The sequence below is a fragment of the Notechis scutatus genome, chromosome 5 (genome assembly GCF_049901735.1).
Source record: "Notechis scutatus isolate UNSWTSFEM ecotype Mainland chromosome 5, rNotScu1.2, whole genome shotgun sequence".
In the NCBI taxonomy this organism is placed as follows: domain Eukaryota; kingdom Metazoa; phylum Chordata; class Lepidosauria; order Squamata; family Elapidae; genus Notechis; species Notechis scutatus.
In genome coordinates this window covers 15,411,432-15,431,543 of record NC_142013.1, presented here as the reverse complement: position 1 = coordinate 15,431,543, position 20,112 = coordinate 15,411,432, and the positions used below count along the sequence as shown (strand labels likewise).

General features: G+C 37.0%; 1 protein-coding gene across 4 annotated transcripts in view; it reads left to right on the top strand.

Moving 5' to 3' along the window:
- TRPC6 (transient receptor potential cation channel subfamily C member 6) overlaps positions 1-20,112 on the top strand; it is a 73,541-nt gene that overhangs the window by 1,171 nt on the left and 52,258 nt on the right. The window lies entirely within an intron of this gene.

Genomic DNA, 20,112 nt, shown 5'->3' with positions numbered 1-20,112 from the left:
CAAAATGGGTCTGACAGCTGCACGGTGTGAAGAAGTGGCCGGTGAGGCTCATTTCCGAGAGGCACCTGTTGCCTTTCCACCCCCTTTTCTTTCTTTCTTTTTAAAACGACTTTGTCAGCAGTTGGGGAAATTGTAGAAAACTTCCAGGCGAGGAGGAGCGTTTGCTGCAAAGAAACACGAGGAATGCAAAAGGATGGGTTTACCATGGCTAACTGAATGCATGGCAAGAAAATGTGTGGGTGATAGAAAGGAGTTTGTGTATGTGTGTTTGTGAATGTATATGTGTGCTTTTCGAGCCTTTCTAAAGAGACTTGAAGGGCCCTGGTGGGATGCAGAATGCTCACTGGGCACCCCTTTAGTTTTCTTCTCCCTCCATCCTATCTCTGTATTTTCCCCTCTTGTTATTGTTGTCCATTAAAGTCAATGGTGCAGGAAATAGGAGCATATGGGAAAACCCGGAGACATACCGAAATAACTCTTGTAATTATGTTTGGACTGGTTAGTTTTACTGCCTACCGAGGCATAAGAGTCTGAGGCATATTATGGACCGTCCTTCGATGACAATCCCTCAGCAGCAGGCCCTGCATAATGAGGCAGAAAAGTGGTCCTCTCCATAAAAATGTTTATTTGTGATAAGGATTGGTGGTGAGGGTGGCCTTTGTTAGGTTGTGGTGAAGAAGGGGCCCTTTGCACAACTCTCTAGGAGTGTGGAGAGAGTGGGCTCATCGTAGAATAAAAATTGCCAATCTGTCGTATTCATCACATAATGCCTACCTCCCCATGGCAAGGAGGAAATTAGAGCTGGACTTGGGGGCAAATAGAAGACCAGCGTGAAGTCCTGCAATTGCTGATGCCATCTGATATAGCATTTTTCTCCTTAAGGCCCACTGTGCTTATTCTCAGCTAAGACATATCATCAACTAAATGCCACTGCAAATAAGAACATTAAATCTTGGCTCCAAAAGTATTGTAGCAAAAGACCAAATGATTTTGAAAGTAAATACAGGGGTTGATTAGCCCACTTCTATTGTTGTATTGATGGCAAAGCCATCCCACAATGCTGGAAGTTTGTTTCATTATTATACTAATGTGGTTGATGTACCCGTTTCTGCCCCGCTTGCCATACCTGCAGTTTGAGTGAATCTGTTGTAAGATGCTTTATCTGGGATAAACAGTATTTGTTTGTGTGTTAGTGGAACAACAAGATGTGAAGTAGAAAAGTAGATAATTTCTGTGCCTTAACTGTTGATCATATTAAAGGTGAATGACCCGTGGGACAAAACCAGTGTTTATGGGCCTGCTGACAAAACAGCAGCAGGTTGTTGAAAGAGAATGAGTGCAATGAAGGGGACAAATACAAGACAAGAGATAGTATTTGACAGGGAATGACAGCCAAGGAAGCTGCAAGTTTGATCTGCATAATATAGTACAAAATCTCTGAACTTTTCCATCCTAAAAACAGTGGCATGGGTATTATATATGCAGTAGTTTACTTCTTAATGCACATAGTTAAAGTAGAAAGGAATCTGTCTGTCTGTCTGTCTGTCTATCTATCTATCTATCTATCTATCTATCTATCTATCTATCTATCTATATCTATATCTATATCTATATCTATATCTATATCTATATCTATCTATCTATCTATCTATCTATCTATCTATCTATCTATCTATCTATCTATCTATCTATCTATCTATCATCTATCTATCTATCTATCTATCTTATCTATTCATAAGGACAGTTTTCCCCCCATGCCATCACTCTACTAGACAGTTAATTCCCACAACACTGTTTAGTAAAGCTGTATTATGGTTATTCTTCTCATCTTTCCTGTTACCTATCTCCTTTTCTACTTATGACTATAACAGTTGTTTGTATCTTTATGATTTATATTGTTTTATTTAGTTTCCTAGTATGACTTATGTTGATTGCTTATTTAGTATCCGATGACTGTCATTAAGTGTTGTTTCTTATGATTTGTGATGAATGTATTTTTAGACTATGATAATAATTTATCACTTATAGCTTTTACGGTACGTACACTGAGAGCTTGTGCACCGAAGATAGATTCCTTGTGTGTCCAATCAACTTGGTCAATAAAGAATTCTATTCTATTCTATTCTATTCTATTCTATTCTATTCTATTCTATTCTATTCTATTCTATTCTATTCTATTCCATTCCATTCCATTCCATTCCATTCCATTCCATTCCATTCCATTCCATTCCAGAGTATACTCTACTCTACTCGACTCTACTCTACTCTAAATTTGGACACCACTGATCACCCTGTCCAACCTGGAAGATTTGGGGCAAGACCTGGAGGTGTGCTTTAGGATATGGCACAGGACTTTCTTTCTGCTAACTTAATGCTGAAAAACCATTCTAGTTATGCTACTAGAAGCATGCCTCCTTTTTGACTGAAGACATCATGTGACAGAGAATTTGGATCAGCATTGTTCTGATCCAAACTGATTCAAATCAAATGCCCTTTTCATATCTTACAATGTCTTTCATCCAATACAACATCACAACATTTGCTGATCAGGATACAGAGATTCCTTTTTTTAGGTCAATACTAATGGCACTATTCACTTAGTCTTTCATTACTCTATTTAGAGGTCCTCATTTCGTGTCCACAATTAGGACTGGCAACTCAGTCATTAAGCAAAGCAGTTGCTTAGTGAAACCATGATTGCTTATAATCTTACTTCAGCTTCCCTTCCCTTTATAGATTTGCAGAGGTTGTAAATGTAAGGATTGGTTTTAAAGTTATTTTTTTTCATCACCTTTGTAACTGCGAATGGTGGCTAAACAGGGCAGCCACTAAACAAGGACTACACGTACTTGCTACATTTCTGTTTCCCAAATTATCCAAGATGAGGAAAAGGAAAATGGGGATGTGGAAGAAGAAGAAAGGATACTTCTTGATAACATAAGGATTGTCTAAGTCCAGAAGCTAAACAGGTTTGATGCTGGTTGGTAGAGAATACGAGGGCTACAATGTGGAGTTTAAAAAAAAACGCCACCACCCCAGAAGGTAATAGCAAACCATTTCTATATTACTGCCAAGAACATTGCGAAGGGCATATTTATGAAATCACTACAAGTCAAGTTTGATTTGAAGTAATTACTTTTTCAGATGGGAAGTGAACATATTTCTGCATTCAAAATGATTCTCTGTAGATATATTGAAATTCAGAAGTTTTGACAAGTACCTCTTTGATATACTCCTTTCCTTTGTGGAAGGAACTACCTTGTCTACCTCTCAGAAAAACAAACTCCAACACCAAAACTCCGAGACAGGCATTTTCTCAAGGCCCCATTTTATTAGAATTGTCATACTGGCACATCTGGGAAAACCTAAATCTGAGAGTTCTGGGTTTTCCCTCCGTAACTAAAATTCAAAGACTCATCCCCTGCACCCATCAGTCCATCATATTGCCCAATTACCATCTTTCTCAACAGGAGACAATCCTCTAATCATTCCTCAACCAGGTGCAGGATGACATGACCTTGACTGAAAAGAAGAATGCTATTATGTCTAACTACATACCCCCTATGAAATCCCCCCTCCCAATTTCCTAGGCTCAGGAATGTGGCAGTGTGGAAGCTGCTGGTTCTAATATGGCTTCCAAAGCTGACACTACCATTATAAAGATGGCAGATATTGTAACAAAGTGATAATCCTTAATCTATATACTACTGGACTAAAATTCTTGTCAGGTTCCTTAACTGGGTGTAATGGTGCAGCACAGGGCAATATTTTTTGAACCAAAGTATCTCAAATGGGCTTCCTTGCACAATGTATCTAAAATCCGGGACATGACTCCTGACAGAATGAAATTTGGGAAACCTGTAGCTGCTTCAGTGCTATCGGCTGCTGTTGCACTGCTGGGCTGCTCTTGTGGTTTACATGATCTTTATTTTGCAATGTTCTGTGACAATTTCTCAGCCAGTCTCGCAATCCCTCATTCTCCACTCAGCAGCAGCCCGAAGGGAAAGAGAAGGGAGATTTCTGATGCCCCCTACCAGATTTCCACAAGTAAACTTAACGCTGTTGCTTCCACTGCTTTTTTGCCTGCCCTTGGTCATTCTGTTTTTCTGTTTAAGGAAATATATCTCAAACTATGATCCAATGGGGCACGGGTTACTAGTACATCTTTAAAATTACTGAAAACCCAGGTTCGGTCAGAAGTATTATAACTTATAAAACTACTTATAATAATAGTTCACAATGAAGAACACTGAGTCAGAAGAAGAAGAAAAAGATTAACATAAACATTCAACAAAAATGTAGACTGGGAAAGTAGGAGGAAAATCTGGAAAATATATTTCTGGGAAGGGATAACGAATGTGCATTGGAGGTAGCACCCTGTTGCTTGACTCCTTCTAATTATGGTTTGTGGGATGAGAAAGATGACATTTATAGCGTTAGTGAATCCATATTTTGTTATATTAATCACATATCTGGTTTACTGCATATATTCAGTGTAAAAATAGTTATATACATATTTGAACATTAAAAAAAACAGCTAATAACGCTCAGTTGTTGTGAATTAACATTGCTTTCTTCAATGTTTCAATCAGAAATATAGGAAAGGAAGACATCCATACAGAAACAGGTTAAGATCTGTTTGCTCTTGTTAAGTAAAGGAAAGATTGTTGGTAAAATTAGAATCTGGGAATTTTAGGATTAAAAGGGATCATCCTAGTGAAAAAATACAAATTAAAGCATTCCTGTGAGACAGGTATCTCATTATTATTCATTACTTATAAAGTATTCGTGACAGGTATTCATTACTTATAAAGGAGAATATTCTCCTTTATATTGAACACTAGCTCTTTATATTGAACACTGTACTTTGCTACAAACTATGTAATCGAGCTTAGTTTTTGGGAAGGAAAATAAGGGAAAAAAATTGTGCCTCGCCTACCAGCATCCATTGGTATTCATTTGGCTAGCGTCCTGTCAGTGTGTGAGAGGTTTAGGACTACTTGGAAACTGAAACAGTATTTGCTGTGTGAGCAAGAAGGAGACAGCAAGGAGCCTGGGCGTGGCTTAGCTCAACTGTTCTGTACTAAAGCTGCTCTGAAACTGAAACGCCTCTCCTCCGCTTGTGTTTTGCCTTTGGAAGAGATTTCTTTTCAGGTGGGGCTGGGGAGTAGAACTCCTTAGCATCAGAGCATGTTAATAATAACATATGAAATGTTAATGCTCTGATGGTCATTTCAAAAAATCCTTTCTTAGTGAGCACCTAGAAGCCAAGAGGAACATACGTGCCAAATTTCAAGTTTGTAGGCTTTACGGTTCTGGAGATTTTGTGATGATGCGTGAGTGGTATTTCACTTTTATATACTGTATATAGATTATACTGACAGGGCAAGCCACTAGAATATAAATTTACAACAAACCACACTCCTTACTACACTGATGATGTTACTTAGTTTGGGTAATGAAACATCTGCAAGAAAACAAGCAAGCTCAGAGAGCATCAAGAACTCCTTATTCATTACTTGATTACATTTAGTATGGAACACCCATCACTACCTACCCTGTTTCTCCAACAATATGGCCTCCCCCAATAGGAAGTCCCAGCATGTTTTATAGGCATGAAATGAAATTAAGCGCCTCCCCCCAAATTAAGGCCTATATTAAAACATGCAAAATGGGGGGGAATGGTGGGGGGGCTTGCCGTTAGGAAGTACTTTTGTTGCACACCCGGATATGGTGCTGCCTGCGTTGACCCCAATATGAAGTGCCCCACCAACGCCGAGGTCAACATCCAAGCCATCGCTGCCCGCCTGCCCGAAGATAGAAGGGGGGGGGGAATTAAGTCACTCCCTAAAAGACGGCCTAGCCATTTTTTCGGGGCTCAAAAAAAAAATAAGACCCGGCCTTATTATATGAGAAACACGGTAGGTCATTGGTTGTTTTGTTTGGGCTGGAATCTGGCTTCTTGTCCTATATTCTAGAATCATAGAGAACAAGTCTGAACCTTCTGAATAGCTAGGTGTATACTATACACACTATAATATATTTAAAGAATATTGTCATATTCCCGTCTTCTTGTTCTATACTCTACTCACAGGCTAAATGTACCCAACTCCATCAATATTTGTTTATACTTTTAGTCCCCTAATTATCCTCAGTGCCCTTCTCCAAATCCAGTTTATCTGATTCCTTTTTAGAGTGTAGTGCCCCAGACTGAATATAATTCTTTAACAGGAGTCTGACCAAGAGAGGATAAAGGGCAATAATTATTCCTTGGGAATTGCAAACTATGCAGCCCAAAAATGCATATGTCTTTTTTAAAATAGCCACATCACATGTTGAACCAAACTGAGATTGCAGTCATATTTCTGTAAGAGTTAAATCTGCAATATGCTGATGCATAAATGTACGCAATGCAATTGTAATGATTTCATCTTGGCTGTTCTTAACACAATCTCCAATTCAAGTGTAAAGATTTAACAGAAATAAAATACAGATGGTTTTAATTGTCTTACCATGGTAAAGTAAAACATAGTTTTGGCATTTTCACTTACTGTATATACTCGAGTATAAGCCTAGTTTTTCAGCCCATTTTTTGTGCTGAAAAAATCCCCCTCGGCTTATACGAGTCAGATTCCCCTCTGAAAAAAAAAATGGTGTGGAGTCGCGGCCTCCGGCGGCAGCGACTCCCAACAGCCCCAGCCGGGAAGGGAAAGGCAAAAGCGCTTTGCCTTTCCTTCCCGAGGCGGCGGGACTGGGGCGCCGGCGGTAGTGACTCCTGACTCAGGGGCCTCCGAGGGAGGGGAAGAGAGTGACTCCTGCCTCCGCTGTCATCATCATCATCTTCTTTTGGGTTAGTGAATCAATTAAACCTTTCATGATAGTGAGATCGTTTCCCAAATTAATTATTTTTATTTTTGAAATTTACCAGTAGCTGCTGCATTTCCCACCCTCGGTTTATACTCGAGTCAATAAGTTTTCCCAGTTTTTGTGTAAAATTAGGTGCCTCGGCTTATATTCGGGTCGACTTATACTCGAGTATATACGGTAATAAACTTTTACTCAGTGTCTAGCTTCCACTGTCTGCAAAACAAGGTGAGAAATGTTGACGCTTAGTTTGGGATGTAGGTCACCATCATCTCAGTACTTTTCATGTTGTTGTAATGACGAGGCAGTCGAGTTGTTTGATCATGAACAACTGAATCATGATGATCTTTATTGGAGTCTAGTCTTGCATTTATACACATTTTTAATTATCCTCCATCATTGGTTAACTTTGGTTACTGCTTAACTTTCGTTACTGTTTAGCACAGTAATTAATTATCTCTAGTTAAAGTCTAACATATGTTTACTTCCTCTCTCTAATCCTCCTTTAGATTAGTGACTTTGTTTACCTGAGTTGTATTTGCTTGGAAACATTCTTTATGTTGCCACCCGAGATTGGAACATTCCTGCAATTACAACTCTACATCATGTAAAAACAAAATCTTGACACAATATCTCACTTTCCTCTCTATTTCACTGCTGAACTAGGTCTCTTCTGGGTTCTGAAGTATTCCTCAATAAATACATTTTCTTCTACTGGAACAGTACACTTAGATTTAATCTTTTACCAGTTCTGTTTGGGACTATTTTAAATGGGATTCCTAGCTTGAATTATTTTTAAACTAGGTAACCCAGAACAACAATTCTTCAAAAAATATGAATTTTAGGAATAAAAATTGATTTAAAAAGATTTTAGGATTTAGATAAATTTCATGAAAGGATATAAAACTTTTTTTTAAGCTGAGAGTGCTCCTGGTTATGCTTAAGAACTAGTTTACAAAGTTGGTAGAACTAGTCAAGAAAAGGTGATACCAATTCAAAAGCTAATATTTAAATATATTAAATTGGTCAAATAAATTAATATAATAGTCTCATATAGTTATTAATTCTTCCCTACAATCACATAAAAAACTAAATGCCAATTTGGAAGTTCACATGTGGATTTAAGCTTTGATTGTACACACTTTTGATTTCTATGGACTTTCAATAAAACCAGAATAAACATCCATGGCTTGCAATTTATCTTAATTTAATCACAACATCTTACATACAATAATCTTACCTAGAGATCAAGAAATAATTATATTAGAAAGCATGACAAGAATCTAGAATATTCAGAGATGGCTGTAGGAAACATGTTTTCTATTTCACTAATAGTCTAACTTTGTATTTTAACTTCTTAACGTGAGTCATTTTGTTATTCACCTCCTCTGAGTTATACAAGTTGAACTTGCCAGAATATATTAATATAACCTGGCACAGTTTTGGAGTGCTGGTATGAAGAGGAAGCTGATGAAGATGAAGTTTTAAGGTTATAAGAATAGATACCCAGAATAACAGCATTGGAAAAGGCCATTGAATCTAATCCCCTGTTTAGTAGAGGATTCCAGATCTATCATCACATAAACATAGGTATGTCTGGCTTCCATCTATACACATCTCAGGATAACACAGCCCTTCTCACCTTCCAAAGAAATAACAAACAGTTGTTTAATTCAGTTAAATATGCAAATGTTGACATGTTATATGCAAGGCTCTCAGTTTGAGACCATCTGAAGAATAATTACCAATACCTACGGCTTTAAGAACATTGAAGAAATGATAATTTTACTGGTTCAGTTCATTTGAAAATTCATTAGGTGGACCTTGGAAAAGGTGGGAATAAATCTAGAGAGGTTGGAATCAGATAGGAGACAGGATGAATGTCACTATGGTTGACTACCAACTTTCTCAGTTTGGGCTCAGTCTTGATGCATTGGATTGCAATCTAACCACATGTCAGATGTTAGCTGGAAGTGATGAGAATTGTAACAGCTATCATAGTATACTGGGAGAAGAAATGGAGAAGGTTCTTTTGAAATTGCTTTCTGCTTTTAGAATATTCTATGTAGAAAGCTTACTTGGTGATTGAAAAGCTTTGGAAATCCTAGGAAACCTTTTCTATTTTTGCATGTGTTTATGTTAGATGACCTAGATGACTAGATGGATTTAGTTTATGCTTTATTTTGTTTGTATGAGTATAAATAGATGATAGATGAATAGATAGATAGATAGATAGATAGATAGATAGATAGATGATAGATAGATAGATAGATAGAAATTAATAAAGTGTCCTCTGACTTAAACTTGAGTCTTACAGATTTGTTCGTTTGTTTTGCAATAATATGGAAGTTGTTTGCCATTGACTCTTCTGTTTTTTCCAATTTTCCAGCATAATTTGTAATTTTGGGATTCTTTATACCAGAACAAACCGGGTTCAACTCTTCCCTGCATGTTGGGGTCAGCCACATGTGGCAGGGTAGTCACACTTCATGTCAAACGTTGTTTCATATTTGCTCAAAAGCTCATTTGATATCTTTGCATAGAAAAACCAGTGGAAGGATTGTAGCACAGTTATATAGCAGGCACTTCGGATATTTAGAATTTAGTGCATCGTACTAAATTACTTAAACATGGTTTGAGGCATAATCTGCTGTTGGTGGGGTTCACACGACGTAACAATAAGTCCAAACAAAAACATGATTTTTATATGAAGTGTCAAATTAATCTTTTTTGACTTTTCTATCTTTTCTCTGGTAACAATAATAAAACAATTGTGAAAGTCAATCAGTGTGAAAAAGGCAGTAATATGAACATGTAAAAATCACTGCTGCTCCACTGCTAATCATCATCATCATCGACAATAGCACATATTTTCTTTGATGGATAAGACCTTTTTAGATGTAAATTCAGGTTCCTTGGTCCAAAGCCAACATTATAGTCCTAAATCACACAGATAAAGCATCTGGACTATAAAAATAAGCCAATATGCTAGCATGTCTTTTTGGTTATGTGCTCTAAATCCACTGATTTCTGTCTGACCATGATGAAAGAATGCAGAGAAAACATTTTCCTTGACCAATGTAACACACCCTGTATTATACCCTACATGTTTTTGAAGAACTTCCAGAAGCTTCAGAATACAATGACATGGACAGTTATGGGCATACCTGCAGGATTGGAGTGCTCTTGGTTTATTCTCTGTTGCTTCATCTGCCTTCTACAATGAGGTTCCCTCTGAGAACTGGGAGGTTCCATCCTTCTGGTGTTAGAATAGGACAACTGGATGCAGCCAACTTGCCTTGGCCAGCTAACCATGGCCAACTTGCTATGGCCAATTTGCCACAGCCAGCTCAGCCCAGGACAATTCAACAATTCAATTTCATTATTTAAAATAAAATTTAAATTTTATTTTAATTTTTGTCATTCACATTTCTCTTTGTTCCTCCTTTTGCATCCTTTAATGATTCTATTGGATTATTTCTTCAATATTAGTGTAAACCTTGTCCCGTGGCTAGTTGTCCTGCAGTGAGTTGGCCGTGGCAAGTTGGCCATCCTAAGTGGTTGGACACTTGGCTCTTTGTTCACATATTGGGTTAGGATATGTATAATCTCCAATCAGGAACTCCAAAGTAAAATCTGGGATATTTTTGACAAAGAAATAAGCAAGGCATTAGGACCCTACAAAGTTCTGTACTAGAAATTTAGAAGAAAATGATAATGCTAAGGACAGAAACAGGATAGCAAAAGTGTGTGAAAGAGTGGGGAAGTTTGAAATGGAGGAGGACATACAATTAGTGCAGGTAAAATTATGAAATGGAGAAAAACTAAAAAAGTGAGACAAAGTGGGATGGAAAGAAAATAGATATGCTAGAGGTGAAAAAAACTTACATAGAATCAGCGCAATGCACTAAATAAATCTAAGGAGGAGGAGGAGGAGGGATGATTCTAGCATTAAGCTAGAACAGAATATTTGAACACAATATTCCAGTACTCTGTAGACCTGCAAGTAGGAATGTGAGAAAACAGAACACAATATTTCCCCCCCTCAATAGATTTCCTGGTTGATAGATATCTAAACTGACTATCAATCTTATTGAGAAACTGGTTACTGGTTGTTTACCATGTTTATTATGAGATGTTTCTTTAATAGCTGAAAATCATGGTTTAGCTTTAGTAAGGAGTGGCTTAAATATCTTCTTAAACAAATATCTGTACCCACTGGGGAAATTGGTAAATAAGTTATTATAGTAAATGATTGATTTTTAAATACCTTGAATGCATTGTTCTACTAGTTATGTTACTTACTGAGATGATGATGTTGAATTTAATAACAGACCTACATACTCCTTTTCTGTACATTTAATGGAACAAATGCCTTGAAATGAAATAATTATCATAATTTTCCAGGTAACCATTATCTATAATGTTAGTTTGTTTGTGTGTTATTTACAAAGAAAAATATACACGGTTCTTTTTTGTATCTTTACTAATGACCATTATAGTAACAGTAATCAGTGTTTCAAATACTTACAAATTAAATTACGACTGTATAAATCACTCATCAATTCTCCCCAGCATTTATGAAACTGTTATGAAGGTTTCTCAATCTTGTAATCCCATCTGTGGCATGCCTGAAACAAGCAAAGGCCCATCCATGGGATGCAGGCAGCATGTGAAACCACGCCTCCTCCAGTCCACAGAAAAACCTCTCCACTGATCCAGTCCATGGTGTCCGAAAGGTTCTAAAGCAGGGGTGTCCAACCTTGGCAACTTTAAGACTTGTGGACTTCAACTCCCAGAATTCCTCAGCCAGCTTTGCTGGGAATTCTGGGAGTTGAAGTCCACAAGTCTTAAAGTTGCCAAGGTTGGACACCCCTGTTCTAAAGTGCTATACAGTTTCATTGTCATAACAAGTTCTTTTAAATTATTATATTTACAATTTAAAATTACCTTGCTGTACTTTTTGGGATTTGTTGGAAACACGTGTCTAATCCACCATAGCTATTTTATACAACAAACGGGGCTAACCCTTTGCACTGCTTATTCCTTTTGCTTTAGTATTAAACGATGGGCCACACAGTTTATGGATCGTAATTTTAATATAGTTGGACCATGTATAACCGACAGACTGGATTTTATCATAGATTTTACCTGTTATTTATTATTTTATACTATAATTTTTAATTGTATATTTTCTGAGTGTTTTTATTTGTTCTTGTCTCTGATCTATGACTGTAACGAATTGAATTGAATTGAATCCAATAGATATATCCAGGGAAAAATGGTGTAGCAGTCTTTCCATTTCTCCAAGATTCTTAACTACCATGAATTATTGTGTTCTGTCATTAGTAATACTATTATGGTTACACAGGGCTAATAGAAGTGGATATCATTTAGTATAGAGATCATTAATAAGAAATGAAGGCATTTGAATATATTAAGTTATTCATTTTACTCTTTTGTAAAGAGTCATTTCATTCCTCAACATGGGGATTAAGTTGAAATCTTCATATATAATCCCAAGAGAAGGGACTGTTCGTAACTATACACTAAAACAAATCTCAGTTATAAATTCCAGCATAAGAAAATCAGTAGTAAGTGAAAAGTGCTGCTATGCTTGACTTTTGCAATTAACATGGCTAATTTGTACTTCTCCTCTCTAAATAATACACTTATAACTCTGAAGCCTTAATGGATAAATGGTTTCCAACAGAATTTGAGAAATGTGTTTGTAGCAAAGTATGACCACATTTTTCCACTGCTGATTTTTATTTCTTCATAAATGTTTAAATAATGAATCAACTTTGGACAGAAAAAGCAATTTGTTTATTTAGAAAATATATTCAATAATCTTTTCTGATGGTACAGAGTGAATGGCTTATATCTTCTGCCCAATTATTATTATTATTATTATTATTATTATTATTATTATTATTATTATTATTATTATTATTATTATTATACACTTCAATCCCAGGCTATAATAATGCACAATTCCTATTCATTTCAAAGTGGCTTGGGCAACAGATGTAAGATCTGCAAAGTTATATCTGTTTTATTATCATGAAGCAATCAATCAAAATCAGTCGCTTCTTCCCTCTAAAGACGTAATTTAGCAAAGAATTTTGGAAGCATAGGTGATGTTTTAGAAGGAAACATTTAGAAGTACCAAATTTTTACAGTTTTACTAAGCTCATTCTTCTCTTTTACTTTCCAGAATCACAAATTTCCATGCCTCTTCACCAATCCAAAGAAATTTAATATATTGTTCAATTTCATTATAAGCTTGTATTATTTACCTAGAAAATAATGTCTTCCTTATTTTCCATCACCCAATAATCTAGGGTTTTTCAGGAAATATACATTTGAATAGTGTCTGAATAATTTACAATAAGAATTATGCAAAGCATAAACAGGTATTCTATATTACAGTCTTCACATTTTTTTGTAATTGTCTAGGATGGCCCAGACCAAAAATCTGCTCATAGGAGACAAGATAGGAGTCTTCCTTTTCTATTTAGTTGAGCATGAGGCATTTAGAATTATACCATAGTTACCATGGTTTTAATCATTATGCAGATCAGAAAATTTTGGCAGGTGAAGTTTCTCAAGCTGTGCTGGGTGAAATTTGACACAACTATTAAAGGCGTTAATATGAGTTTTATTGTTATGTTGCAACTATATTTTTCCTCTTATCATACAAATACCGTGTTTCTCATATAATAAGGCTGGGTCTTATTTTTTTGAGCCCCAAAAAGGCTAGGTCATCTTTTCGGGTGACTTAATTCCCCCCTTGCATCTTCGGGTGGGCGGCGACAGCTTGGATGTTGACCTCGGCGTTGGTGGGGCACTTCGTATCGGGGTCAACGCAGGCAGCACCATATCTGGGTGTGCAACAAAAGTACTTCCTAACAGCAAGCCCCCCCACCATTCCCCCCCATTTCGCATGTTTTAATATAGGCCTTAATTTGGGGGGAGGGGCTTAATTTCATTTCATGACTATACAACATGCTGGGACTTCCTATTGGGGGAGGCCATATTGTTGGAGAAACAGGGTAGTTTTTATAAACTATATTACCCAGTAATCAATTTACATTTTCTCTTTCTGAAATGGGCTACACTGTGCTTTCACTATCAATTTCCACTAAAAAGACAGACAACTGTTAGTGCTAAGCACTGTTCCTTTGCTACATTTTTTAAAGTATTGGCTCTAATGTCATTGTGTTATTCTGGAGTGGACTGTTAAATAAAGTCTTAAATATTTTTCCTAGTATGTAGTTCTTGGGTCTTGTGTATCAGTTTCAATAAAACACTTCTTAATTTTTCTTTTCTTTTGGAAAGCATGATGAATGACTTTAGGTAAAATGTATTTGTAGCATAATCCATTTCTGGAGCCTTTAATTGAACAGTTTCCTAGAGACCATTTCAGGAAACATTTGAAGCATTGTGGAAACTAATAGGGTTAGTTCTGTGAAAAAATACAAAACAAATTGTGTCTAGAGAAAAATTCCAAAGGTACAATAATAACAACAAAAAGAGAATTGAGTATTTTTGCTAATTGCAGGGCATGCTAATTTGCAATGATCTGAGCAAATGTAAGACCTGAATGGAAAAACTCCTAAAATTGCTTTGGGTGCAAATATGGTAGAAAATATGTACAGCCATTTTATAGTACTTCCATATCAACATTATAGACTTCTGAAAAGATAACTACTGTCCTCTAATTATTAGAAGAGATGCTATTAGTATGTCTTGGTATGTATTTCTCAATCTTATCACTGTATTGCAAATCTAATATGCAATGAGAACACATTTACAGAGTAGAAATGTAAAAACAAACTTATTGTAATCTTTTATTGTGAAACTAATATTTATCCTATTAAATTAGTTTTTATGGTACTTGTAGAAACTTTTGCTTGGGTAGTTTTGAAAATTAGGCCCATATTTTAATACAACATGTGCATTAGATCCATATTACTTAACCTAATAATGTTCATTTTTGCTCCACATTTGTAAACTTCTGGGTTTTTTAAAATGCATTAACTACATTTGCCTGGCGACAGGAAAACAAGACAAAGTAGTTAATGAACTCCATTTGTTTCCCATCATGGACAAAAGTAAATGTAATAGAATTGTAGAAGAAGATACTTGGTACACTGAGTTGGATTGCTGTTCAGTGCATGGATTCAAAATAAAGTTTGCCTAATATTTGCCTATCTAAATATCGATCCCAAGTCGTCATCTTCTCCTTCTTCTCCTTCTTCCCCTTCTTCTCCTGCTCCTGTTTCTTCTGCTCCTGCTGCTGCTGTTCTTCTGCTGTTTCTGCTTCTTCCCCCTCCTCCCCTCCCCCCTCCTCCTAGAGTATTCCTGTAGGTGCAGGGTCCTCTTTTTGGATCATTGAATGCCACTTTGCACAGTCAGCAGACTCAAGGCTTGCATATCTTTGTTGTTGGTGTCTTGCCATTTCTATTTTGGATGCCCGCGAGGTCAGTGGCCATTGATTTTTAGTTGGTAGGTAGTCTTGGCCACAGTGGAAAGTGCTGGTCTCTGGATATATCCATACCAGCAGAGTCGACCTTCTCTCATCTTCTCTATAATTGGTGCCACGCCACTGCTTTGACCCCAATGCCCTGAATTCTCAGACACCATGATTATTAGTCACATCAATAGTAATTAAAATCACGCAGGCTAGAAATTCTAAAATTCACTAAAACAAACAACATGTTGGGGAAGGGTGATGAATTACTTCAGAAACCTTTCTATTAATTTCTTTTATAAATTAATTAATTTATAAGGGTAAAAAGTCATATTGTTGTGGATGGTCTGATTTTTCTTTAATGCAAACAACATGAAACAAATAGAAAAGGGAACATGATACAGTATATTGAGTGAATTTGGAAAAATAGGCAAATGTTGGGAAGTGTCAGTATCTACAAAAATCAAAATAATGCAGGCAATGTTTCCGTGTGATATTTTATAGAAATGAAAGTTGAGCTTTGAAGGAGAATGATGGAAAAAGTATTGACATTTTGGAAATTCAATGTTGAAGAAGACTCCTAAGCATACCAAAGGTAGCCAAGCAAGCATACAATTGGACCATGCAATTAATCAGTGCAGAGTTGAGGCAGAAATGATGTGGCTGAAATGATCCTACTTTGTACATTATACAGACATTCAATTCCACTAAGAAGTCCATAATTTCAGGAAGGTGGGAGGAAAGAGAAGGGAATAACTAGTAGAAAGGTGGGCAGAGTCAGTTAAGTGGCAATAGGTGCACCATTGGAAGAGTAAATTTTGGACAGACCGTCTGGGAGAAAATCTACCTGTGTTCTGGTGATGATGACATAATCAATGAATCTTGAGTTCATGATGACTTAGTATCTTTTGGGCATTACTAGTGTCCTTTGTGTCTTTGTGAAAGTGGTGTCACAAGTGAAAACAGTTCAACAAAGTCATTATGGAAATCATCTCTTCCCAGAGGAAAATATTTTATTTAAGTTTGTTGCATGAAGAGAAGTAGATTTCTGAAATTATGGGTAGCAGTTCTCCCATGTTGGTCATACTTCAAGTCATGTTTCCAGTCCTGGATATTCTTTATTAATAATCCAGGCAATCTGGAGGAGTTTCTGACAAGAACAAGGAAGATGATTAGAAGACTAGAGAAAATTAAATTCTGTGAAGAAAAGTAACAAGAACCGAGAACGTTTAGTTCTGAGAAGCGAAAACTGGATGGTGGATTTGATAATCTGACAAAATTGTTCCAACAAGCATGTCATAGAATAATGGATTTATGCTACAGAAGGCAGAGTCTCTTTCTCTCTCTTTCTCTCAGCATTAGGGAAAATTTCCTCACAGTATTCAACAGTATATTTGTTTGGCCAAACAGTTAAAGACTAGACATCCATGTATTTGGGGTGCTATAATATGGTTTACTGCACCGAGCAAAGGATGTACTCAGTGGCCCAAAGCTTTAATTTTAACTCCAGATCTAATCAGAGCAGAGTTAAAAAGTCCAGCAGGGAATCACACATTGATAGAACCAAATGGGCAATATATAACCACATCATGTTTCTTTACGCTTATTTAAATTATAAGTTTTTAAATAGGAATTCGTTGATAGGGATTTTAATAGGAATTCGTCTTCCTCCTCCAGCTGCAAATCTCCTGCAGGATGGCAGACAAGCTGGTTTACATGATGCCGGCAATACTATTAACAGTTTGGGAGCCAGGTGACTCACAACACTGGGTAGTCACCATGCTTAATGTCCCTTGGATGGTAAACCTGGCAGTAGGGGACATAAAATTTGGCAGCTGTCCTGGGTCAATCACGGCCAAATGGGTTAGCTCCCAGATGCTCACTGAGCTGCCAGAGAAAGACAGGAAGAGAGAGAACTACAAAGTGTTATGTGTGCATAAAGGAAAAGCATAAAGTTACCCCACATTGCGTTTATTACACAAACCTACATACCTGCCCAAATCTTTACTGTGGCATGGTTCACCTATAGCAGTGATGGCTAACCTTTTTGGCAATGAGTGCCCAAAGCATGCATGTGCAACCCCAAAATGCAACACGCAAGCGTCCCCCATGCATGCCTCCTGCCCCCAGGCGTGTGCCTCATGTACATGCATGTGCACCTCCCACGCATGTGTGTACATCCCCATGTACCCCATGCTTGTGCCCCACCCCCACACATGCACCCCGAACCCCCATGCATGCGCGGCAGAGACCCGAAGACCAGCTGGCTGGCGGGAGGTGTGTGTGCATGAGCGGTGAAGCTGAGCTGGGGCAATGGCTCATGCATAGAGAGAGGGCTCTGCATGCCACCTCTGGCACATGTGCCATAGGTTCACCATCAACAGACCTATAGTATTAAACTCTAATTTGATTTGTTTACAATTGTCTTAATCTGATTAAGGGTACCTTATTATGGCTTTGTGCAAGCACCTACCCTTTTAGATGATCGGTCATATATGAGAATTTTGAAAGTAATCTCTGATCACTTCCACAAATAAAATGTTAAGCTTGGGAGCTTGTAAGTGCCAAGAAAAATGTTAATGATGAAATAGCACTTTGGGTGTTTGGATTAATCTCCCTTATCCACTAATTGTATGTGTCTCTCTCTCTCAGTATGTGTGCGTATATAATGTTAGGAATCTGTCCACCAATTAGTTGGGTTAGCAATATATAAACCAACAATGTATGTTTGTAGCTTTAAGACAAAATCACTGTATTGATTTATACTATATTCCGATTGGTTGATTATATTGCAAATTACCATAAGAGGGAGCGAGAGATCATAGCTTGCTCTCTCTGACATTCTGTCTCTCTGACATTCTGTTGCTATCTCAGGTTCTCTGTTGTATTTATGCTGTGCTTATACTTCGATATCTTTGTTTACTGTAAATGACAAAGGCAACCGGTAAGAAGATTTTGTAATTGGATATTCTTTGGACTGTTAAACCTGGACCATTTATTGGACTGTGCTATTTCTTAAAGTAAACTTTAACTCAATTTAGTGTATCTGTGTGTGGCTGAATAATTATTCATAACTACTCTCATAAATGTTTCCATGTGCATATATCCTTGTTACTCAAGGGTTATTCTGTACATATCATAACATATAACATGTATTGCATGCTTAAGAGAACCAGCTTAGTGTAATGGTTAAGGCATCAGGTTAAAAACCAGGAAAGTTCTAGTCCTGCCTTAGACACAAAGCCAACTGGATGACCTCTCTGTCAACCTTAGGGAAGTAACTCCAGCAAAAACACTTCTGAAAATACTGCCAAGAAAACTGCAGGGATCAGTCATAGAGTTGCCAGGAGTCAATGGTAATGCTAAAGTATTCTGATACCAATAAAATAAAGGAGAGATTTCTTGCATATTTAAGAAATACAGACATTTAATATTAAACTAAAGCTATCACAGTATACACATGTTTTTTAAAAGAGAGGAAGTGGTATTGGGAGTTCTTCTTCCCAAGCCAACTTTTGTATATTTTTCTTGTTTGACTCATGCAAAACACAAAGCTACTCACCTGTTTTAACTCTACATTTGAGTCTGTTTGTCCTGATAAATCTTTTATTCCTGGCATACTTTTTACAACTTTTTGAGTAGTTGTAAAATAGTCCAGAGATGCAGTGTGGTCCATTTAATCCCATATCCTTTCATGTCTGATACAATCCAACTTTCTTTCTGGAGAGAAAATTTCCTTCTATGGCTATTACTTTCTTCATTGGGTGTTAGCCAGCTTTCTCTGGTAACTCTGCTAGATCTTATTTTCCACACACATATACAACATATTTTCTGCTCCTTTAAATGTACGCATCATTCTAATACATATCTGTGATTCCATAAAATCAAAACAGATACAAATTTATATTAGGAAGAAGAAGAAAAAAATCAGAATTCTTGTGGTTTTGGTGCCTGTGCTTTGCTAAGAAGCATGGGAGAATGCATGAAATGGAATTGAATGGCCTACAGCCAGGAATTTGGCCAGTTACTTCAAAGGCTTTAGTTTTGCTTGCTCTCAAACTTTTTAAGTTACTGCCCATTTCATCATCATCTTGTTTTCTTCTTTCCAAGAGTTTTCATCTTTCCTGCAGCAAACTATACATAACATTCAAAAAGATGAATGACAATACTTTTAAACAAAGGGAAACAAAATTTATAAAGGGATAAAACAGGTTTGAAATATAGTACATGAAGATCTGGCACTAGGAAATAGTGAGGAATTCTGTCATCCCATAGTGTGTTATTAGCTCTCAACAAGATTAGGAGTCTGCCAAGAGCAACCCTTTAAGTTGTCTTCTGATAGTTAGATGTTATGAATTGTATTAAAAGAGAATCTGGAGGCACTTAGAAATAATTAGACGCTTGCTATTTCTCCAGAACTCCATATAACGACAGAGAAAACTTCCTTCTTTCCTTAGCCTTTGCCTAAGTATCTTGGCCAAGTCCTGTCAGGTGAGACTCCATTCAAAATCCAAGAAAGAAAACCATAGACTCCATTGTTATAGAGAAAAGGACTTTTACTGAAACAATTGAAGTGGTAGCATCAGAAGAATACAAGATCTGAGGCAATAGGCACAACAATCACACATACAAAATTATGCCAATGTTCCCACCAATCTGAGATGCATATAATATCATGGGGCATCTTCAGGTGGTGTTTCAGACATCTGGCACACCAGGACGGTTGACCTTGGCTTGAATAGATAAGAGGCTACATCTACGCAGTAAGCAAG